The sequence below is a fragment of the Arvicanthis niloticus genome, chromosome 1, assembly GCF_011762505.2.
Source record: "Arvicanthis niloticus isolate mArvNil1 chromosome 1, mArvNil1.pat.X, whole genome shotgun sequence".
Taxonomy (NCBI): domain Eukaryota; kingdom Metazoa; phylum Chordata; class Mammalia; order Rodentia; family Muridae; genus Arvicanthis; species Arvicanthis niloticus.
In genome coordinates this window covers 159,200,056-159,224,237 of record NC_047658.1, presented here as the reverse complement: position 1 = coordinate 159,224,237, position 24,182 = coordinate 159,200,056, and the positions used below count along the sequence as shown (strand labels likewise).

The 24,182-nt window shown below is 41.5% G+C and overlaps 1 protein-coding gene across 8 annotated transcripts in view; it reads right to left on the bottom strand.

Moving 5' to 3' along the window:
- The window catches only part of Add3 (adducin 3), a 107,364-nt gene extending 87,053 nt beyond the window's left edge, over positions 1 to 20,311 (bottom strand). For 2 of the 8 annotated variants that reach the window (XM_034504161.2, XM_034504163.2), the window contains exon 1: positions 17,698 to 18,001. The gene's annotated coding sequence lies outside the window, so the exon portion shown is untranslated. Of the gene's footprint in view, positions 1 to 17,076; positions 17,143 to 17,697; positions 18,003 to 20,048 lie in introns of those variants that run through there. The other 6 variants (XM_076924209.1, XM_076924178.1, XM_034504158.3 and 3 more) reach the window with 6 other exon arrangements.
- Positions 20,312 to 24,182: the final 3,871 nt, after the last annotated feature.

Below are 24,182 nucleotides of genomic sequence, written 5' to 3'. Positions count from 1 at the left end.
TTTCTTTAGCCCAGTTCTCCATCTGAAGATGATGGGAGGCTCACAGATATCTTGCCAAAGGCCAGCAGCAATGGAAATCAGAGCTGTCTAATGTCAACAGCAATCTTTTAGCAGACATGACAGCTCACACCTGCATCCCAACACCCAGGAAGCTGAAGGAGGCTCCTCCCTGCCGGAGCTGCACAGTGAAACCCTCTCTGAAAACATGGTGCCAGGGTCTACAGTTAGGTGATTATGCCTACAGAGAAAGCACTTCACAGTCTGAGCTGTCTCCTAGTCTTAAAATAGATTTTTATAACTAAAAATTATTTCTAATAAATAAACCTAACTACAGAACTAGATTTAAAAACACTAACATTTCTAATACAACAGATTTCTTTCTTTACTGTGCCTTATGTAATAGCTCATTTAGCAGAAAATAATGGAAAATTGGGGTCAAAAGTTCTATAATCTATTTCACTCAAACAAATGATGTAAACCTTTCCCTTTGCTTTGGAGAAGTGCAAGTGTTTCTCATTTAAATATGTTCCTTGAAAAAAAAAAAAAGCCAAGGCAGCCAAATCATCCAGTTTGAATTTTCAATATAATGTTCCTAAACATGTCAGAAACACTTACCATAGACATGACTTGGTTCCGTGGTCAGCATACTAAATTGAAACAATACACAGAAGAGCAGCATGGCTTTTTGTTAAGAAAACAAGAAAGTTCGTGACATGTTTCAGATTTTTTTAAAAAATAAAAATCTCCAATTCAATGAAAGATTTAAAAAATGAAGAGAATCCTAAGTACTATTTCCTGAAAGAAAGAAAAAAACTAATCCCAAGCACCCGAGGTCTCTCTCCTGGACAAAGCCTGATGCAGGGAAGGCCAAGTGGAGTTCACACTGCAGGGCACACCATCTCAAGTGTCCCTTCATAACCTGAGTCCTCTGTCAGAGACAGAAAAGTAGACCTGGGATTCTAGACTTGCCTTTTCTTCCTTCTCCAGCTTTGAAAGTTTCAGAATTTCTGTTCCTGTCACTATAAAACCCAAGTAAAAGGTACAAACATCAGCAGTTCAGAAAGACCCTTGAGGCAGACATCAACTGGCCAGCACCTCTGAAAATCCCCAGACCCTACCAAAGCATCTGCGCAACTTGGGTGCAGGGCCCCCTCCAATTGTGAAGTTATGACTCCACTTTAAAATAATGGCCAGAGGTTTGTGCCCCTGGTCTTAACTCCAGAAGCTTGAAGATTTAAACTTAATTATTGTTGCAAAACATAGACCTTGGGTTTTTTTTTTTTTTAAATTTAATTTTTTTATTTATATGAGTACTTTGTAGCTATCTTCAGACACACCAGAAGAGGGCACTGGATCCTATTACAGATGGTTGAGCCACCATGTGGTTGCTGGGAATTGAACTCAGGACCTCTGGAAGAACAGTCAGTGCTCTTAACCGCTGAGCCATCTCTCCAGCCCATAGACCATGGTCTTAAAACATTTTTTGGAATCAGTGAATACGAGTTAGTATTTAGAGTGAGTGCAAAGTAGCTTCAGGAAACTCTTGCTTCCTTGAGAGAAAGGGAAGGCAGGAGGGACAGGGACTGTCACCAGAGACAGAGGAGGGCTGAGGGCCACACTGTGACCTCCCCAGGTACTTCTGAGACCACATTTTGCTTTACTTCTTATGTAGCAATAGACTGGGCAGGTGTAGGCAGGAAAAGTCTTGTTTCGGAAACCCTAAAATAAACACTTCTAGAAAAATATACACGGGATATTTGAGCCAGTTAATGATGAAATAACAATTTTCCATATTTAATTAAGCCTTATATATAGACTTTGTCCTATTTTTTACTCAAAAATAATTTTAAATACTTCAAAATAATATTTTTAAAAAATTTGGTTAAAATACTGTCTAACATAAACTTAAATCTTAGTTTGGAAACACTCGGGGTACCTTTTATACTTCTGATTTATTTTCATTATAGTTTATGCTCATACAACATCTTACATTTTATGAAGAATGTTTTTGGATAAACAAGTTATATCAAACATTTTTTTATATTTATTTTATATATGTGAGTATTTTGCCTGCAAGTAAATTTATGCATCACATGTATGCCTATGGAGGCCACAAGAAGGCATCAGACCCCTTGAAACTGGACTAACAGATGGTTTTGAGGACCATGTGGGTACCAGGAATTAACTCAGGTCTTCTGCAAGTGCTCTTGACCACTGAGCCATTTCTTGAGCACCCATCTCCCAAACATTATTCAATATTTAAAACTTTTAGGTGGGTTGTGGTAGTGTACATCTTTAAACCCAGCAGAGTCAGGCAGGTATCTGTGAATTCGATGCCAGTCTGGTCTACAGAGCAAGTTTCAGAACAGCCAGGGCTACACACAGAGAAACCTTTCTTGAGAAACCAAAAAACTTTCAAACACTAAAGCAAATTTTAAAAATAATTTACAAGTTAATTTTATGAAATCAGTATTTTTTTCTGAGTTGTAAAATCAGTGTCCTACTATACATATTTTCTACAAGTCTTATTAAAGATACATACCAATGCCAAACCACACCTATAACAGAACTATCAGAAACACCAGGGGAACCAAATCTTATGCTAATTATTTCACTGTGCAGATTATGAGGTTTTTCAGGATTGGAGCCTCCATTCAATTTACACAACAGTGACCCTGCAGGTGATTACTGATGTCCCTACTTAGTTTCTTACATAATCCACCATTTGTTAGCTGCTCAAGTAACCCACATTTGGTTACTCTTAGGCTTCCATGAGGAACCACTAACTGTAATCAAAGAAAATCTTTAAAATGGCACAACGATTTCCTACAGTTCAGACATGACAAACATGGTATTGCAACACCCAATGCCCTTGATTATTTCCTTTTTGTTATTTCACTTCACAAAAGTTTAAAGCAAAGCACAAGAGCATAACGAGGGGATGCAATTTTCCTTGGAAACAAAAAGATTAGTCTTTGGCCAAAATTATGACTTATCTGTTTCTAAACACACAAATGAAAACAATCTCAAAGACTGTCAGTAAGAATAGCTGACAAATAGTCAAACAGATTAATAGTCATGTTTCTAAAGTATGTCTTAGAAGGAAGAATATTGTCAAGATTTGCTAAGTCTTCTGAATTTCCAGGAGGACAGCTGGTATCAAGAGGTAGTAGTAAAAATGGAATAAAATCATTAACTTTCCATCTACAGGGATCTTCAGCAAATTGCATGAATTTTTCCTTCAAATCTCCTGTTCCAATGTGTCATCATCTATGAGGGCCTCTGTTATACCACAGAAAAGATGTTCATACATTTTTATTTCTCATACTTCTGGAGGCTTTAAGAAATATATATCCAGAAGTTGAAAGATTTGGTGTTTGGTGAAGGCCAAATTTTTTGTTCATAGCTGATTAACTGTTCCATCCCAGCAGGAGGAGTAAGGGAGTTCCCTGAGGTCCCTTTTGTAAGGCAGAAATCCTATTCTTGTGGACCTCGCCCCAAAACCCATCAAAACAATCCCGCATTTAAGATACTTTCAGTATGAGCTGGGGTAAAGCCAGATAATTTAGCACTCCCTTTCCTGTCCCAAGTCATGGCTTAAGACTCACCTGCTTATCTCTAAAAGCCCAAGCCTGACTGCCAGCACTCACGCCCTGCACTACCATGGCATTTTAATGCCAAGTCTCTGACACATCCGATTATAGCTTTCATCAACTAAAATAGGTGCCACAGAATAAAATCTAAATGTCTTGAAATACTACCCAGGGTCATACAAAAGTGCCCTCAACCTTACTGTTCCTACTGCTCCTCTCCTACCACCTTCCCCAATGGCTTTGGGATTCCATTACCATGGCTGATAATTCACCTTCCTCCTTAGTAGCTAAAACCTAATGGATCTATTAGGTCCAAAACCAGTACCATATCCTGCCTGACTGGTTTCTCCTCACCTGGATAAATATCCCCTCTGCCTGCCATCCCTCTGCCTTCTTTCCTTTACTTGGATATGACACTGCAACTCAGGCTGGTGTGGAACTCACTATGTAGCCAGGTACCCTGTAACTTGTAGCAGTCCCCCTGCCTCAGCATCCCAAGTACTGAAATGTAAGACATCATGCCAGGATGTACTTCCTTTACACTTGGTATGGAGTTGGAGTCATAACCATTAAATAAATTATTCCTCTTTTCTAGAAAATTTCATTCTAATAAAGTTTTTTTTTCTAAAATAAATTTAGGGAGTTAATTTTATGCTATACAAGCTACATCTTGGCAAAAAAATAAAGAACATTAGCTGGCATACACCTGCAATCTCAGTATTAAGACTGGATAGTGGGGAGCACTGAGATGAACTCCATTGGTAGAGAGAGTACCTGCCAAGCATGATGAATCCCTAGGCTCAGTCTCCAGCACCACACAGAACTACGTGTGGTGGCACACCCCTTTAATCTAGAGGCAGGAAAATAAATTCACGGCCATCCTCAACTAAATAATGTGTTGAAGGCCAACCTGGGCTATATGACATGCTAAAAGAACCAAAACTCGTAGTGGTGGTTGCAGTAGTAATAGTAGTAATAATAAAAATTAAATATTAAGGTAGATGGTATATGACAATTAAATTAAAGCACCCTTTCATGTACTTCCTAAACAAGTAATCTTCAATGGCAATATATTTCAATAGTTAAATATCATCTTGAGCTTGCCAAAAACCATTGTGAATTGAGTGCTCCTCATTCTTTAATTATAGGTATGGAAACCAGCTCACCTTTATTGACTTAAGACCTCACAAACTTACTTATAAGCTGGCTCTGCTCCCGGAAGCCCAAAGAACTGATAATCATACAGTCTTTTGATTACCTAAGCCATCCTAGGAAATTATTCAAGTATTAGAGACTCACTTATGACTTCCCAAGAACACCTCTTGGTTACTGTCTGGATGGACTGAGAAGCATCTTCACCTCTTGAAGCAGAGCAAACTGAACCAGGCTGGGGGTGGTAACTTGCTTCATTCAGCATGTTCCTGGGACAACAGTGCTGTTCCAGAGAGAAGTCACACACATAGCTTGTTTCTTATGACTACGTAAATGCACACAATACATATTTCCCAGATACTTTCTTATAACCTAAGGTATAATCCCTGTAGCATTAAGTTTATTCTTTCAAACTATTTCAGTGGCTTTTTAAATAGTCACAACACCGCAGCCCTCACCACTCCATACTTCCCAAACCTTCTCATGGCTCTGAAAGGAAACCTTCCTCTACACCAGCTGCAGCAATTGCTCATCTCTTCCCATCTCTACACACTTGTCTGTGCTAAATCATCCGGAAAGTGAAAGGACAGCATGCATCCTTCAGAGCCTGCTTCTTCACTTGCACAGGTCTGTCTGTCTGCTTCTTCACTTGCACAGGTCTGTCTGTCTGCTTCTTCACTTGCACAGGTCTGTCTGTCTGCTTCTTCACTTGCATAGGTCTGTCTGTCTGCTTCTTCACTTGTATAGGTCCGTCTGTTTGCTTTGAAATGCTCAGTTACCACTTTTTGGCTATTATGCATAATGCTTCTATGAACACTGCTGAAAGACTTTTTGTGGAAAAATGTTTGTGTTCTCTTGAATATATAGTTGTCAGAATTATATAGCTGGGTGATACTGATAACCGCTACTATTTTTAACCATGTTAATTGAGAAACAGCTACTCCATTTACAGTCACATTATTAAACAACAATAACTTTAATTTCTGTTTTTACATTTTAATTAAAAGTAAATTATTCTACAAAAGAGATTTCTTTGGGTACTAAGTGTCATTAGAAGTTATAACACATGTATGGTTTGAGTAAGATAAATTAAAAGCCTTGAAAGCATTAGAAATGTATAATATTTTAAGACCTTATAGCAAAATTTTTCTTCTGGTCATTAAAGGGATTGAGTATGCGTTCCTTAAAAAAAAAAAAAAAAAACCGGAAGAAGAGAACCGTGACAACCCCCAAGCTTACACCTACGCGCTGGTCTCCACCCACAGCAGCTTCCAAACAGAACGTGCCTCAGATTAGGCTCCTGTCATCTCCCTTTTTCCAAGCGTGCAGACTTTTGCTCGGGACTGAAAGTTTAGGATCAAGCTTAGTTCTCTCTCACTTGTACCCCACAGACCAGTTATAAAATCCTGTTGACCCAGAATCCAACCCAGTCTCATCTCTTGTACCTGTTGTATTTATTATTCCTCACTGAGGTCACTGAATCAGCCTCTTAAGCAGTCTCTCTACAGTCACATTTGCCAAAAGCATCCTTACAAAATGCATGTCAGTGTATGCTATGGTTGTGTCGCTTGGGATTTCTGTAGAATCCCTAACTGCGGAGGTGGTGGGAGCAGGGGCCAATCCTGACTCTTCCGCCTGCCTCTGGGACCCTGTTCCTGCTCCTGAGTTGCCTCCTCCAGCCTTGGTGTGAGAACATATGCCAGATCTGACTGTTGCTTGCTTGCTCGCTATGCAGCATTTGGTTGAAGTCCCTGGAAGGCCTGTTCTTTTCTGAGGGGAGGGGAGGGAGGGTGGGTCCAGAGGAGATGGGAGGTGGTGGGAGGAGAGACAGGGGGAGGGGAAGGAGGGGAAACTACAATCTAGATGAAATATATATAAAAGAAGAATTAATAGAAAGAAAAGAAATACATGTCAGACTGCCACATCTCTGCTTGACAACATCCTGGGCTCCCTGTTTCCTCTTCCCAGTTCTGTTTCATCCTCAGCTATGTGAGCATGCAGGACTATGGATCTGTTTCTTCTGCTGCAATGTTTTTCCTCATATACTCACACAGAATCCTTTCCCGTCTCACCTCTCTGTTCACATGCCACCTGCTCAGTGAGGTCTTGTCCTGGCATTCTATTTAAACTGATATCTATCCCCCAGAGTTGTTTATTTTCTTTCCTATTCTAGATTCCTGTATAACATGACATATAATATATTCACTTATTTATTTCTATTATTCTCTCAAACATCAACTCCATTAGATCAGAAGGGTTTGTGTGTTTTGCTTACAACAGAGCCAGCACACTACTTAGTGCATAATAAACATTTGCTGAATGAATAAAGGAACAAATGGAAGGAAAAAAGCATCAAGCTACTCAAAAAAAGAAAAAAAAAGAAAAAAAGAAAAGAAAATAATAAAAAAAGAAATCTAAACAGAGGCCACAGAAACATTTACAAGGAAATAACAGTCCTAAGCACAATACAATTAGGATGAGAGCTGAAATCACCATTTCTGGAAAAATACACCACAATGTTTGTGCAGTCTGCTTTAGGAAAGCTGCCCTCCTGGCTTGTCTCATTGTTACTGGAAAGGACCTGCTGCTGCCAAAGCCCTTTGAAGAATTCAAACTCCAGAGGTAACAAGCTCCTAGACGGATGCGATCTGCCCTCTTAGCTGACACAGATACAAAGACAAGGACGTGCATGGGATGTGCCTTCTATGAGGCCCACTCCCATGATCTCCACACAATACCTACCGTCAGAGGTGTCTTAGCTACCTTGCAACCAAAACCACTAATGAGTGAGATTTGTGTTCTTTGCATTGACAAGCATCTAGAGAATCTTAAGAGAATGTACCAAAACTCTTCATATTTTAACACACAAGGACACCAAATATGCCTTCAACAGTCACGCTCTTTTACAAGGAGTAAATTGTAAGCATGGCCAAGTCTGGGTGAGACAACTGAGACATTCTAGAATGAATAAGAAAAAGAAGACTGTGAGCCACTCCCCAAAATAACCTTTATCATGCTACAGAAAAAAAAATCATGAACAGAATCTCTTCCGTACATTCTTTCTGTCTTTTCTAACTAGTAAAATCCTAACTCTTATCCCTCTTTCTAAATACTCTAAGCAGTTCTTTTTATAGAATCTGTTTTCTGAGACTTTCATCTGGCATTTAATACATACTGGCAACTAATGTCTCTGTACTGTTTCTATAGTTGCTGTTGACTTTTCCTATCTCTAACAGCAGAGTGAGAACCCCAAGGAATTCACTCTTCATAATCTATGGGCCTTGTGGAAACTGTATGACACAATGTCATTTCCTTATTATGAAAGCAAAAAGTCAGAAGCTCTCAAATGGTGACTATTGCTGAACTACAATGTTAGAAGCTTTCCATTAGGAGCTGAGGAAATGGCTCAGTGGTTAAAAGTGTGTACTGATCTTGCAGAGGACCCAGGTTCAGTTCTAAGCACCCACATAGGACAGCTCAAAACTGCCTATAACTCCAGCTCCAGAGGCTCTGATACCCCCTTCTGGCATCAGTAGGTACTACATGGACATGCGCAAATCCACACACAAACACATAATGGGTTTTGGTTTTTTGTTTGTTTGTTTTTGTTTTTTAAAAAAAGCTTTTAGTTATATCAAAACAGTGACCTCTAGCTATCTAAATTAATAGGGATATCTATTAAGGGTAAATTACATCACATAAACAAGAACAGCACACAAGAGTAAGCAAGTCATTTATCCATTTATTTTGTTTTGGTTTTTTGTTTTGGTTTGTTTTTTTGAGACAGGGTCCTATATTGTAGCCCTGCCTAGCCAGGAACTCTAGATGTAGACCAGGGTATTCTCAAACTGGTCACAAGTCTCCTGTTTCAAAATCTCAATTACCCAAGTGCTGGTTTTCCAGGTGTGAGCCACTACACACACAATTATAAATCACTTAATTGAATGGCTCCATGAATTCAATCAAGTATTACTATAGATGATGGTTATCATATTCCGTGGTGTGCACATGATGTTGAGGTTTCCCTCAGAATCTCAGATTGGCACGTAGTTGAATTTTATTGTGCTATGGCCCTACAGCAAGTCCTACCACTTAAAAATATTTAGGAGTTAAAAAAAAAAAAAAAAAAAAAAAAAAAAAAAGGAGCTGGAGATATGGTTCAGCATTTAAGAGAACATATTGTTGTTGTAGAGGATCCCAATTCAATTCCATCAGGCAACTAACTGTATCACAACTGCCTTTAGCTCCAGTTCTGGGGGGATCTGATACCTGCCTCTGGCCTCCTCAGACATCTGTATTCACACAGACAGATAGATGAACAGACAGACATGCACACAAACAAACTCTAACAATTAAAATGAATGATATATAAAAATAAAGACCTCTTACTTTCTATTCCCTACCATAACTGAGTCCAGCAGAGATCTGTACAGTTAACTCACCCATCCTTTCCAGGAAGTCATATATTTTAGGAACAATGACTGTAGCATGGGAAACAACTCACTTTATGGCTAAATAAACTCTGTTGGCTTAAACTAATAAAAAAACAAAAGGAACAAACAAACAAACAATGCAGAAAAAAACAAATATTGAACACTTAAAAGTCTATGTCATAAACAAGCACTTCCTTATTCTAGTGAGATTTCAATCCTGCTTACCCATCTGCTCAGCTATCGAAAAGAACATCATTTCCAACCAACATAGAAATACTTTTGTTTGGTTTTTCGAGACAGGGTTTCTCTGTGTAGCCCTGGCTGTCCTGGAACTCACTCTGTAGACCAGGCTGGCCTCAAACTCAGAAATCCGCCTACCTCTGCCTCCCAAGTGCTGGGATTAAAGGTGTGCGCCACCACCGCCAGGCAAGATAGAAATATTCTAATCTTGGTTCAAACCTTCTGTGCAGTCACCAACAAGGACATGTGTAAACCTATGAACACCCCAGCACAGTATTTAGAAATAGCTTTGAGTCATTAAAACAAACACTTGACTGTATGCTCATCTTAAAGTTTCACTAAACCAGATAAATATAATACTTTAACATGATTCTGGCAGTTTTTAAGGGCTAGTAAGAATGGCTACCTAATTAGTTACATAACGAATGTAGAACAATCAAGGGCATTCTTACAGTAACAATTAGTTATGTAATGAATGTAGACCAGTCAAGGGTAGCCTTAGAGCAACAATTGCAAAGCTTCTTTCCAGTTCTTACTGCCGAAGTTTTTTCTCATCTGGCTATGACAGGCTTGTTCCTTTGGCCTCTACTGACCTCTAACAGTCTTTACCAACTCCAGCTCTGTCTACTCCTGCTACTATAGTTTCGGAAGACAGGAAAACAAAACCAAAAACCTACAAGATAGCTAGGATACATCAAAACTAAAACCACTGTGAATCAGTGTGTCCACTCAAATAGGACTCACTGCCTTAGACACTGAGACAAAGAAAGAAACACAAGGAGGAAAAACTTCACTCCTGTTTGCTGAAGCCATCAACAACCCGACCTAGGAATAAAAATACCTCAAAAACTGTTTTGTTTACCACCTAGTTTATTAATTTCATCGTGGCTAGACTGCTTTTAATATCAATCCAACAACTTCTTAAGGTTTCTTCTTTCCCATGCATTCCAACAGGCGCTGAATTAGTTCTTCATTGTGCAGTCAGGCCTCCTGCTGGGAAACATACTTAAAATGAAGCAGCAGTTCCACTTGGTACTAAGAGCCTTTCAAATCCTCCAAATGAGTCAAGGCCTGGTTTCTCCAGAAACTGCCTGAGTCTTGCAAGAAAACCTTAAGACACTGCTCAACTTGATGCTGGCCATTCAGTAGATGGCACTCTTCTCTTTGGGGCCAAATTAAACAAGCTCTAGGAAGCACTGCTGTGACATGTAGGTGTGATAGATGCAGAGCAGGGATTCCTTCTTAAAAGTACTTAACTGATAATCAAATTCCTCCAGGAGTGTGTTCATCAAAGCAGATGGCTCAAACCGGAAACCTTAAAATAGCACAAGGGTACTCTCCTAACGTGTGAAAAACCTGGCGTTTGGATCCCTGCCTATAAAACAGCCCAGAGAAGTTGAGATTATTATATACATCAAATGCAACATGCAACGAGTAACTCAACTGACCATCAAGTAATCAGTTTCTCAGAGCCTTTACTATGGTAACCAAGAATAATTTTCTTATTCAGGCATAAAATGACCTCCCTACCCCCATGATATGTATTGATAACCCTGACAGTATTCACATGGCTGGTGACTATGTCCTTGTCTATGATGCATTTTTCATGAGGGTAACTAATGGTTGCAGAATATTTAGAGAACTATAATTTCTTTGTTATCAACATTTATTAAGACAAAGAACACACTAGTTTCAACACTAATTGAAAATAAGCTGGAGGGACTTTGGGAGCTGGAGAAATATGACTCTTAAGAGCACCGGTTGCTCTTCCAGAGGGCCTGGGTTCAATTCTCAGCACCTACATGGCAACTCACAACTGTCTGTAACTCCACTTCCAGGGGATCCGACATTCTCCCACAGATACACATGCAGGCAAAACACCAATGCACATAAAAGAAATGCATCATTCTTTTTAAAGAAAGAAAATAAGTTTTGATAACCACTTAAACAGATCAAACAGTTTGATACAAAACCATTGCAGATCTAGCTTTATAAAAATAAGACGCGCCGGGCAGTGGTGGCACACACCTTTAATCCCAGAACTTGGAAGGCAGACAGGTGGATTTCTGAGTTTAAGGCCTGGTCTACAGAGTGAGTTCCAAGACAGCCAGGGCTATACAGAGAAACCCTGTCTTGAAAAGCAAAACTAAATAAATAAATAAATAAATAAATAAAAGACATGTTTAAAGCAATGAGGATTTCTCATTCACTGTTGATATGTAATTTACTCAAATAAAGACTGGCTGGCGCTAGAGAGTTGGCTCAGTGGCTAAGAGCACTTGTAAAGGCTCTGAGTTTAATTCCCAGCACCCACATGAGGGTTCACCACTTCCTAGGGCACCAGATGTGGTGCACAGATGTGTCACTCATATATATTAAAAATAAATCTAAGGACCATTAAAATAATAATAAAAAAAAGTGGCTCCTGAGGCTAGGATGATGGCTCAGTAAGCAAGCTGTTACAGAGCATGAGGGTCTGAGTTCAATCCCCAGTACCCACAGGGAAAGCATCCCTGGGGTGCATTCTTAACCCCAGACCCAGAAGATGGAGACAGGAAGATCCTTGGGGATCACAAGTATATGAACATGCTGTGTACACACATGTGGGTGTGTGTACACATGCACACACAAAATGGTTCCAACCATTAGATGATGAGTGAGGTTTTCACAGTTCTGTTTTCAGAGTTCAGTGAGCTTTAAAAAGCAAGTCAACAGTGGAAATGGAAGAAACTCCTTCCAGTGTCAGCTTCTCCCAAAAGTTAATTTTTAACAATGACACAGGAATTAACCTGGAAAAAGAGTCACCTTTCCGTACAAGAGAGATTATCCTAATGATAAAAATCATAAGCAAATGACAAGATAGGGGCAACACAGTAGTCTAATGCTTAGGAAAGGAAAGCGTGTGGCGGAAAAGCAGTGGGCTGACATCACGGCCAATCTCTCTCCCTCTCCACCAGCATCTATCCCAGACCCATAAGTGCAATGAAGTCCCAGGCACCAAGGTCTAACACCCAATCACAACTCCACAAATGCCTGTTTGCAGTCACCTCCTCAGCTGTTCCAAGACTGACCCTACAGAGTCTTTTCCCACTTAGAAATTGAAAATACAAGAGTCGTGCAGCTAAACAGCCGTTGGGCTTATTTCCAAAGAATTAAAAGTAGTGCTTTCAAAGTTCCATAGTGTGGAGAACCCTATGGCATACCAAGTAAACTATGTTCCCCCTTCATTCCTACGGAACAAAAGATGAGAATGCTGTGTGGAAGAGACAGGAAAAAATGCTATACTTGCACAGAATGAGTGGACACACCGTGGGAGAATGTCACACTAATACTGATGACGATGATGACGAATTAAAGACATAACCCAAATCCCCAAGACCTCAGAAACTTCCGAATCCCAGCTTAATAGCAGGTGACCAGCTACCATAAGAGCAGCCTTGAAGCTGAGCTGAGTGGGCTGACTCAGATCTGTGTGGGCCTTTCCATTTTTACCTAAGGACAGTTCTTCTTGGTGAGAGATGGGGAGTAAAATACCACAAGCTAAATTTAAAGGGGATGGCTAAAACAGTAAACAATGAGCTCATGCATATTACTCAGAGGTAAGTTCTGTTTGTAATTCAATGCTCAATATCTATCTGCCTTAACACACAGTGGGAGCATTAAAACAATTATACACAGGCTAAGAAGACCACTGAGTAAAGTGTTTGCCATCAAGTATAAGAACCTGAGTTTGATCCTTAGCACCCAAATAACAAACCAGCAAGATGATTCAGCGGGTAAAGGTACCTGCCTCCAAGACTGGCAAATGGAGATTGATCCCTGGAACCCACATGGTGGAAGGAGAAAACTAACGACAGCAAGCTGTCCTCTGATTTCCACAGTACTCCACGGCACAGTGCACATGACTACACACGTGCATACAAACAACAATGTGTAATTTTAAAAGCTAAAAAGTAAATTAAAAAAGAAAAAGCCAAAAATGGTGCCATGTGCCTGAAATCCCAGCACTGGCAAGGTGGTGAAAGATGGGCCTGGCTTGTTGGCCACCAGCTTAACCTAAAGGCAAGCAGCCTCAAGTCAGCCAGAGACTGTCACAGAACAAGCTGAGGCCAGGGATGGTAGCACATACAGTCAGCACTTAAGAGACAAGGACGGCCTAATCTCTGATTCTGAGGTCAGCCTAATCTACTTAGGAAGTTCTAGCCAGGGCTACACAGTGAGACTTGTCTCAAAACAAACAAGTAAGCAAAAAAAGAAAAAAACAAATAAAACAAGGTGAATAGCTCCTGAGAAATGGTATCCAAGGTTGATCTCTGATCTCCACATGCATGTATGTGCACCCAAACTCAGAGTCAGAGCATGTGTACACACTTGGACACATACATGCACACAAAAGTCAAATGAATTGTCAACACATATAAACATATGTTGTATATGATATATACATGTATATACATATATTATACACACACAGCACACATATGCACACACTTGAGACACTGATTTTAAGGATATGTTACCACCTTACATCTCTCAAGTATATTTTTACATTCAGCTGTTTATAGGAAATATTAGGTACGTCCACTACCCTTCAAAACAAATGATATCCTGATTTATAACCTGATATCCAAGCTATTGCCTTGTATGAGGAAGTATCACTCCTAAATGTTAGCCGATGTGTTTCTTACACATCAGTATCTTCACTACCAGTTTCAGAGAATCTGAAACCCAGATTTCAAAGTTCATCTTCTATCAGTAAGTTTTCACACTTCAGCTAAGCTTTAACCAAAGCTGACCTTGAAGAAGGTGTAAAAGTATAAGGCAATACTGTGGGCCCTTTTGAATGGCTCAATTTAGACCTCACCTCCATCTAAGGTTATATGCTGAGTCTATTCATTTTTATTTTAGCGCAGTTAAGACTAATCTATGCTACCCTTTCAAGATGCAAACTTTCAAACACTGTTTTTAAAGTCAAAGATTAGGGCTAGACATGTGACTCACTTGGGGGAGTGCTTGCCTAATAAGCACAGCCCTTGGGTACGAACCCCAGCACCACACAAAACTGGGTGTGATGGTACACACCTGTGACTCCAGAGGTGGAGGCAGGAGAATCAGATGTTCAACAATGTCATCCTCAGCTACATAGTGGATTTGAGGCCATTTTATATTTTTTGTTGATTATGGTTATTTGGAACTCTCAGACAACTCTGAAAGCCAGAATCATTCTTTAAGGCTTCTAGGATGTTCTTCTATAAGTGCAGTAAGTAATGTCCTAGAAAGTTGAAAAGGGTTTTCTCACAGAGAAATTTTCTCATTGAGAAATTGGATTAATTTTGAATTTGTTTGATTGCTTAACCAAAACAGTTAAAGAAAACAAAACTCTGAGTCTCATACCTGAAATAAACAAAATGAACTACAAGACTTTTCTGCTTAATACTTTTTCATTTTTGCTACTCAATAAACATTTAATGAATGAAAACAAGGCAAATACATTAATTTTACTGGAAAATAACAGAATCCCAAGTAGACGTACACATACAAACACACATACCCTATAATTCACTATCTCTAAAAGAAATAGTTACTAGGATCTTTCCTAGTCCAGAGGGATACATTTCAAGACTCCAGTAAAAATCTGAAATCACTAGTATATGTATTCTATGGTTATTTTTTATAATATTTTATTTATAAATTAGGCACAACAGGAATACAACAACCAAGAAAACATATAATATATTGTTATAAAGTTACTTAAAACTTATGAATTACTTATTTCTGGAATTTTTCCATTTAATTTTTTTAAACTGTATTTGACCAGCAGCAACTAAAATTCTGAAAAGCAAGACTGCAATAAACCAGACTATTCTCTATGCAAATAGCCAAGGACTATTCTATATGCATCTAGTAGTTAACAAACCTTCTCCTTCCACATCACAGTCAGTCTGATTGTTCTAACTTGTGTACTTCAGAGATGATTTAACACAGGCAACCACTACAGTAAATCTGAAACTGTCTTGGCTTTCAGCCAAGGGAATTAAACCAATGACAAAACCCCAAAGATCTCCTAACAATTGCAGCTATAAATATTTGACATGGACCCCAAGTTCAGAGGAGAGCATATTAACATGAGAGACATGAAATAAAGTATTTAAGCATTAATTTTGAATCTCAGTTACTTGACTTGATCTGTCATTGTTCAGCAATGAACAGTCAAATTGAACTTCAACAACTTCACAAAAGCTTATGTTTAAAAGGAAAGACTGCGTTGTTGATTAGACATATTAAGTTTTCCTACTTTATTCTACATGGTTAATTTTTCTAAAGGAATGTGAACTCACTAGCACTTAGCAAAAATGTTTAAGGTGAGAAACAGCTTAGCAACTTGTACATGTCTTTCAGACGGACCTCTTCCTTTACTTAATGTATTTATTATAGCAGTTCTCCCTAACTTTACATTGAGTTATCAGAAAGGGGCGTGTCACTTTCTATAATTCTAAGCATAGCTTTGAGGAGCTCATAATTTATAACTAATCTGTAGGCTATCATATAATATAATGGTGAAGCAAGTTATAAAAACCAGTGCACATCACTGAAAAAAAAAACTTCACATTCATTCCAGAAAAATATAATTGATAAAAAGGTAAGCAAGAGTAAAGTGCACAACACAACTTCTCACTCATCTTTAACCACAGACCACGTATTATATTCTGAAAGTCATGCAAAATACTCAGGGGTCATGTGATCATCTGTCATATGCCAAAACTATCAAACACTTCTTAATATCCCATATGCAGAACTGCTGCACTGTATTAAAATCTCTTAACCAAGTATCTAAAAAGCTCCATAAATTACATTTAGCATTCTAAACAGGTAATAAATTGCTGGGGTTCTTTTCCTTTAAAGCAATTATTAACAACATGCTGACACTTCTGGGTCAACCAATTTTAAGTTAGGAGAGATTAAATTCTATCTTTAATGAAGTGTGAGAACTATATAAAAATGTCCTGCCATCACCCATCGGTAAAGTTAATCTGATCAATTTTAGGGGAAAAAAAAAGTTACCCTGCAAGTTAAGTATGACGCAAGGGAGATTTAGCTATAACATCTTCCAGAAGTGCTCGAAGAGAAACAATCCTATCTATGAGTCAGCCTTGTACTTTAAATACACAGGTCATTTTATGGCCAGCTAACTTCATTTTAAAAGGACATATTACAATGAACTCTTACTAGGACTCTGCTAAAACCTAACTCAGTACATATTCAGCACACTGAGGATGGAGTCCATTTTAAGAAAGGCAATCATTTCATATTGTTAACTCTTACAAGTCTATAATTTTATGATAATTCATCGTAAAGAACTCACACATGTTTATGTAGCTCATCCCAAGCCCCAGAGTCTTATCAATTCCTTCCTGAGCCTTGCTCCTAATCCTCACTCAAAGCCTCTTGGCTGAACTAAATCCCACACCACTCCAGCAAAGTCAATTCCAAGAGCACATGTGCCAAGGATATTTAGTGGTTTTCCTTACACTCCCACTTTAAACGGGCATCGACTTGCAATTAAATCTCTGCAACAAAAAAAGTTCACCTGAGGCCATTCTTGTCATTTTAATAGAGGCCTGGTTTAATAGTGGCCTTGCCTCAGCTATATTACATACCTCCGAAGAGGTTGGAAGTGACCCAAACACCAGCAAACCAAACCTGCTGCCAACTCGGCTGTCACCCTGCAAAAAAGAATAAAGTAACAGAAACGTTTGAAGGAGGATAGTGTGTGTGTGTGTGTGTGTGTGTCCGCGCGTGCGCGCGCTTTTAGTGTGTGTGCTGGGGAGGGTCACACTGATTAGATAAAGTGGTCGAACAATTTCAACTTGTGACTGAAGTTTCTTAAGCCATTGGGGCGGGGGGGTGGGGGGGGAGGGAACCAACAAATCAACACGATCTTCTTCCACCGTCTCCAAGCGCGGGAACCTCCCACCGTCCTCTCGCGCACCTTGGGGGTCAGCAAGGCTCCCGGCAGAACAAGATTTTGCAAACCCACGCCCTCGCGGGGGGAGCCGGGGACGCCCGGGTGAGTCGCCGCCCACTCTGCGGCGCCCGAGACCCGACCTCGCGCCGCCGAACCCTGACTCCTCGCCCCCAGGTCTGCACCCCTCGGCCCCGTGGGGCTCGTGCTCCCGCCCCAGGCACGGTCCACCTGAGGCCGCGCGGCCAGCCAGTCAGAAGCCCCCTCGCGTGGGAAGCGCGGCGGGACCCCCGACCCTCCGCTCCCGCAGGATTACCTCGCAGCGCAGCCGGCTTTGTGCCCCCTCCTTCGCCACCGCGGGGCTGCAGCGGCCGCCGGGTCCGCCGCAGCCGCCTCTTAACGTCGCTCAGCTCCTGGGGAGAGGGCCGGGAAAGGAGGAGGCGTGGAGACGAGGGACCTGGACGCCGAGCCCCGTGCAGCAGGAAGCGGCGACACCTGGTCGCCGACGCGTCTAGCTCTCGCTGCTTCAAAACAGCATTTAAAGCCCTTTCCTCTCCCTCCAGCCCCTCGCCCGGACGACCGTTACCGGCGGGCGCCTCGCGCTCTGGCGGGACTACCCGAACTACCCACGAACGTCCTCTGCCCCGCCCCCTTGGGCTCCGCCTCCACAGGGCCCGTGACTCCGCCCCTACAGGATTAGTCCCTCTTAGCATCCCGAAGGCCCCGGCCCACTGGCCCGAGCGCCTTGGCCCCGCCTACCACAGGCCACGCCCAGAGCCCTTGATTCCGCCCCCTACAGGCTTGACCCTTGTAGCACCCCAGCTTCAAGGCCCCGCCCCACATGGCCCGAGAGCTCTGGTCCCGCCTCTTATAGGCCACGCCCCAGCGCCCTTCACTCCGCCCAGTACGGGCTGGGGCCCTCGTAGCTCAAGAGCGTGCCCTGGCTCCGCCCTTCGCCGGGCCAGCGTCGGAGCTCCGCTCCCAATAGGCCACGCCCCCAACAGGCTCTCTCACGTCCAGGCCCCGCCCCTGCTGCCCCTTGCGATCTCTGGCCCCGCCCCTCGAGGCCCCCTTCGAGCTGCAAGCTCAGTATCTCTGCAGCTGCGGCAGTGGGGGCCTACGTGCTCCGCAGGCGGAGGGCCTGTTGCAGGGCGCCTGCCTGGCGCCTCCGCAAGGTCTTCCTCCCTCCGTGCAGCTCCGATCTGCTGCCGGAGAAGGAAACGACCCCGAGAGAAATCCGATTGAAAGTGGAAGGGTGACGCCACGGAAACATCTGCCTCCCCAGTCCCAACGAGCTTCCCCCACCCAATGAATCTCAGCTGAGTCGTAGCTTTCAGATTGAGCTTCTGCGGCCCACTGAGGCTGCTGGGCTTTTGGGGGGAGAGGACACAACAGTTGGACTTCGGCACGGCCCCCACAGGAGGGGGGCCTTGATTTTCTTCTCAGCACATTTGCATTTGGGGGAGCCTCCCGCCTTCACTCACTTCCACAGAGGGACGGGACAGGGGCCTTTACATTCATTTGGAACAACCTAAACTCTGCACTCCTACTTTGGCTAATTGCCTCTTAAACCTTCTGAGAGCTGACCTCTTGGGAGATGAAAAGTCTAGGCTCCGCTAGGAGCCTTCAAAATCAGTCTAAGGCCAGGCAAACTTTGCAACACTCATTTGCAGAGTCGGGGATCCCTCCACAGGTGACACCGGGCTGCCCACCCCCGCCTCCCAGACGTGTTTCTCACCCCAACCTATTCTCGAAATAGACCTCCAGGCACACGCTGCTCTCCTCCGGCACCCACGGCTTGCACACCGCTCCGGTACACAAGCCCTCTCCACTGCACGAATTCACCCTCAAGCACACTCCTCCCAGCGCCATTCTAGTGATTCATGGTCCCTGGGGTTAACCCCACCCTAACACACACTGCAAACTTCATTCCCCACCCTTATCTCCCGTCCTTTCCGAGGCACTGGCGACAGGCCACTTCATTTCCTTCCTCATCTGCAGGCTCTCTCCTCCATCAAACACTTCGCGCCAGCCCCCTCATCTTCATCCCCTTTTCCTAAAAATGTGCTAATTAAAATGTAGTTTCCTCTTCCCACATATGAAGTGTGGCAAATGAATAGCGTTCTTGGCACACACTGCAATTCATTTATCCTCCTTTCCTCCCTCCACTGGACTAAAGCTATAGAAATTTTAGTCTGCCACTATCGCCCATTTGCTTTAGAGAAAAAAAAAAAAGAGACCATGACTTCTTATTTTTAAACACTCTTCCACCATCGTGGGGGAAGTCTTGCAAAGCCGTAGGAGAAAACGGTATCTAGGAAGCGCTCAGCCCGTCATTTTATTTGCCATTTAAAAATATCTGCAGTGTTTGAGAACGAGATTGGGAGTGGCTGTGTTTTCTGCATTTAAAAAGAAAAAGGAAAATGCTGTGCATGCATCATGGTTAGCCTTTTTACTCATAGCAAATTTTAAAAAAAAAGTACTGTGGGAGCACATATATAATAGTCTCCACTACACAGGACCTGTGTGCGCCAGACAGAACTGTAGACCCCAACCCAAAGGACGACAGATTCACATAGCGTTTTAAGCATGGCTGATGAGGAGTGCATTCCGGGACCATTGCCTTTCCCACGCGTTCTGAACAAAATGGGAAAGAGATGTGCTTACCTGCAGGCTATCCAAAGCTGCTTGGCGAGCAGGGGAGCCGACGTGTGTCCGTCTTCCCCGGCTAGGTGTGGATTCTGCAGTGCTGCACGGGAACCCACTGCAGCCGCCGAGCAGCGGCGGTAGCAGCAGCGGCGGCGGCTGTTTCTCCCAAATGCTGAGTTGTAAAGCGTGTGAGTTAGAGACTCCACGGTTGCCGTGAGGCGCTGGCTTAGAACAGAGGAGGCGGAATCTTTCTTAAAGGAATGGGTTTGGTTTTTCCTCTCTACTGTTGCTTCATCAGATGTAAAAGGGGGGAGGACGGGGGAAATCAGGATTTTTTTTTTTTTTTTTTTTTTTTTTTTTTTTTTTTAGACTGAGCAAAGCAGTACAGCTGTGGGAGGTCAAGGTTAAAATTAACTGGGTGAAGGGAGCGAGTCAATGAGAGATGCTAGAAGCACTCATTTTAAAGAGCCCTCTCTACTAATATTGTAGTTAATTGCCAAAATAAAGCTGTGTGCCTTGAAACGGATCAACAATGTGTGCTAATCTTTAATTTCCAACCACTGTACTAAATAACCATAGAAAGAGAGGCTATTTAGAATTTACTACAAGTATGAAAACAATAATTACATAAACCTCACGTGAGTACTAACGCCTATAAATATAGCTGAAACTTCTAACATATGTTTATATTTACATTTATATATTTACATACTATATATTATATATGATCTGATATATATATATATATGTGTGTGTGTGTGTGTGTGTGTCTCCACTACACAGGACATATATATATGTGTGTGTGTGTGTGTGTATATACGCGTATATGTATATATACACATATGTATATACACACATGTATATATACACACATGTATATATACATATATATACACACATATGTATGTATATATATATTTATATGAGACAGGGTCTTGCCATGTAGCCTTGGCAGGCCTAGAATTGGCTATGTAGAGCAGGCTGACATTGAACTCAGAGAAATCTGCCTGCTTCTGCTTCCCAACTTCTGTGAGTGCAACAGATGTGCACCGCTACACCCAGTTCTAACATATTTTTTTATCCTGGCACTTTGTATCAGAAAATATATTATTGATAGATTTCAATGTTTGTGTCTATGTTATAAAATCTATTATATCCATCATAAAATGTATCTCAATTAATTTTAGAAAATTATAACAGGGTATACTACTAGTCTATTGAGTGAAAATTTGCAAATTAGAAAAATTAGGAAATTCAGGTGGTTTCATTTTTTAAGTGCTTCTAAATAGATTATTAGAATGTGCCCTGCCCATCAGAAGTCTGTATTATAGCCTCAAATTTTGTTGTTAATATTCCTTCATTTAAGCACTGAGCATCAATTACCCTTCTCATTGCACTGAGTGTGGGGGCATGGTCTCCAAATAAGAGTAGATAAAAACGTAGAAAATATTCTGCCGTTGGCTTTTCTTGCCATGGTTTTAGCTAATGACCTGTACGGTACTGAACAAGTAGCTAACAACATTTGGCCCCTTAGGTCCCCATTTTGTACAGTGTGGGGTTTGGGCTGAAATTTCTATGAAGAGAACGCTAAAAGAGCCATTCCCAATTTGGAATAAAGACGGCTTTGTGGCACACCTGTGTTTTTGTTGTTTAGTGTACTGAGTCTACTTCAAATTATGTCTCCTTGAAGTGTGAGCTGGGCTAAAGCTTGAGAGCTCAGGGTGAGACTGCTGGGGACAAGGCTGCCAGTACAGGGCTTGAGTCGCAGGCACAAAATCCTGGGCTTGATCCCCAGGCCTGGAGGGATGGGTAGTAAGTTCTCATTCATAATGTGATTGGAGTTGATTTGCTATCCCGAAATTATTTTTGCTAGTCACATAATCATTTTGTAACGTGAATAAGCAGGTTCAACTGAACTAGAATTGTATGCCCACCTGGGACCCATTTTTCTGAAGCACAGTCCTTCTGTTACAGAACCTGGATGGAACACTATCATACATGTTACAGCTGGTTGTTCTCTGTGTTTCTGTGTGATCTGAATCATTATGAGTAACTTCTTTTGCATGCTGAGCACTGACTTTAGGTGAATATGCTCCCACTGAAAGCTCTACTCGGCCCTGAGTCTTGCTAGATTGTCCCCCTGCCTCAGCACCCAGGGGAGCTGTACTGACAGGTGAGTACTACTTCACCCAGCTGACACACTAACTGTACCTGGCTTTTATTGAAAAGTTGGAGCATCGTCCAGTGAGTTAGAACAGATTGTAGAGCTCACCTGTCGTTTTCAGAGGCGGGAAGCAGAGAAATCCATTATAGACAGAGCTGGAGTTAGCGCTAAGTGCCCGTTCTTCATACATGAGCAAGGTAAAGAAGTAATACACGTGAAATCGGACACTTTTCATACACTCACTTTGAGGGCTCAGCGAGACTTGTCAACAAAAATAAAGTAGTTACACTCAAGATCACTGTCTGTGTGTATCTAGGATACCCTAAAGAAATATATGAACCAGTACTTATAACATAGTATCTAACACAAATTTTCCCTTCAGGTTTGAACATGTTTGTACCAGAAACAGAAAAAAGTTGTCAAGAGGAATGTTAAAAAATAAAAAAGTCAACAAGGGGAAAAACCCCAATCTCCCATTAGCAAACTCTTGTTTATCTTATAGAACCTTCCAGTACTTATTGTTTCCTTGGGCAAGCTGGTGCCTTTGCTTTGGTCTACATCCTCAAACATGCCTGCCATGAGGGAAAGGTTTTTTTTTTTGTTGTTGTTTTGTTTTGTTTTTTTGGAGCCATGGAAATGAAAGCATTATATAAATGTATTTCTGGTCTTCGGAGAAGCTCTGGGGATACCGAAAACCATGGGCAGAAGACTAGTTCAAGATTCTTCCAATCTTGAACCAGTATTCCTGGTGGAGAATCTGGCACCAATCCAAGCCCAGCCCCTTATGTTTCAAGGAAGCATTAGTGTTGCAATATAGTTTATGTTAGATGACACCACAACTTTGGCGCTCTGTGTACCTAGCAAGAGAGTTTCTATCACATTGATACAACAACAACGTTCTTCTTACCAGGACAAAATTGAAGGAAATTCGTTTTCCCAGTTTCTCCCATCGTCTGTTTTTGTTTATACTTCTTTTCTGCCTGGAAGTCTTTTCATCCATCAGTTGGTAATGAACAATGAATAAAACAGTGATTATCTACATAATTCAAAGCATACATAAACCCCCAAATTAAATACTTTTCTTTCTATCTTCTCCAAGCGATGAGCACAGTATCTTGTAGAAAGGTACTTAATAGACTCTTTAAAAAAAAAAAAAATGAATGCACAATTTAGTGAATGAATTGCCCCTCAAATGCCCTGGAACTGATCACAGAGTGTTTTTGTTTGTGTTTTAATTTGCATTGTCTGAAAGAACTGAGTCTATTCTCTGTTACCCTTTCCTGCCACAGTCATGATCTAAGAGACACAGCTTTCTTTCTACAGAGTGCTTTAAGCATGGCTGATTTGTATTCTCCAATTAAAAGTAGCCACAAATCTCCACATGAGCTCTGGGCAGATCAAGCTGTGACAGAGACACTTTCTGCCAAGAAAACGTGGGCCTAAGTTTCCAAATCTTGGTGTTCTGGTTTTGTGACACCAACTGGTTATACGACCTCAAACAAGTTTCTTGATATCCTGGGCCTCAGGTGAGCCAAGTGGTGGGGGTGGCTTGAAGTCCTCAGCTAACTGCTTTACAGGCTTGTTGTGAAGTTCAAATGAAATATATAAATATGGAACTGCTTTGAACTTCTCAGAGCACTATAAAAATATAAGATGTTATTATAGGAAGATGCATTTTAAATCAATTATCTAGTTCAAGAGACTTTCCCTAGATGACCAGTTCTGCTACTTACTAGTTCAGAAAGAAAATAGCACTCTCAAACACACCCACGCGCACATGTGCACACACACATACACACACACATGCACACACACACATGCACACACGCACATGAACTTACACATATGCACACATACACAGGAACATACACACACATATATGCATACACATGCATGCACGCACACACATGCAAGCATGAATATACATGCGCACACACACACAAACATACACACATGCACACATATGCCCGCATGCGCACACACAACCC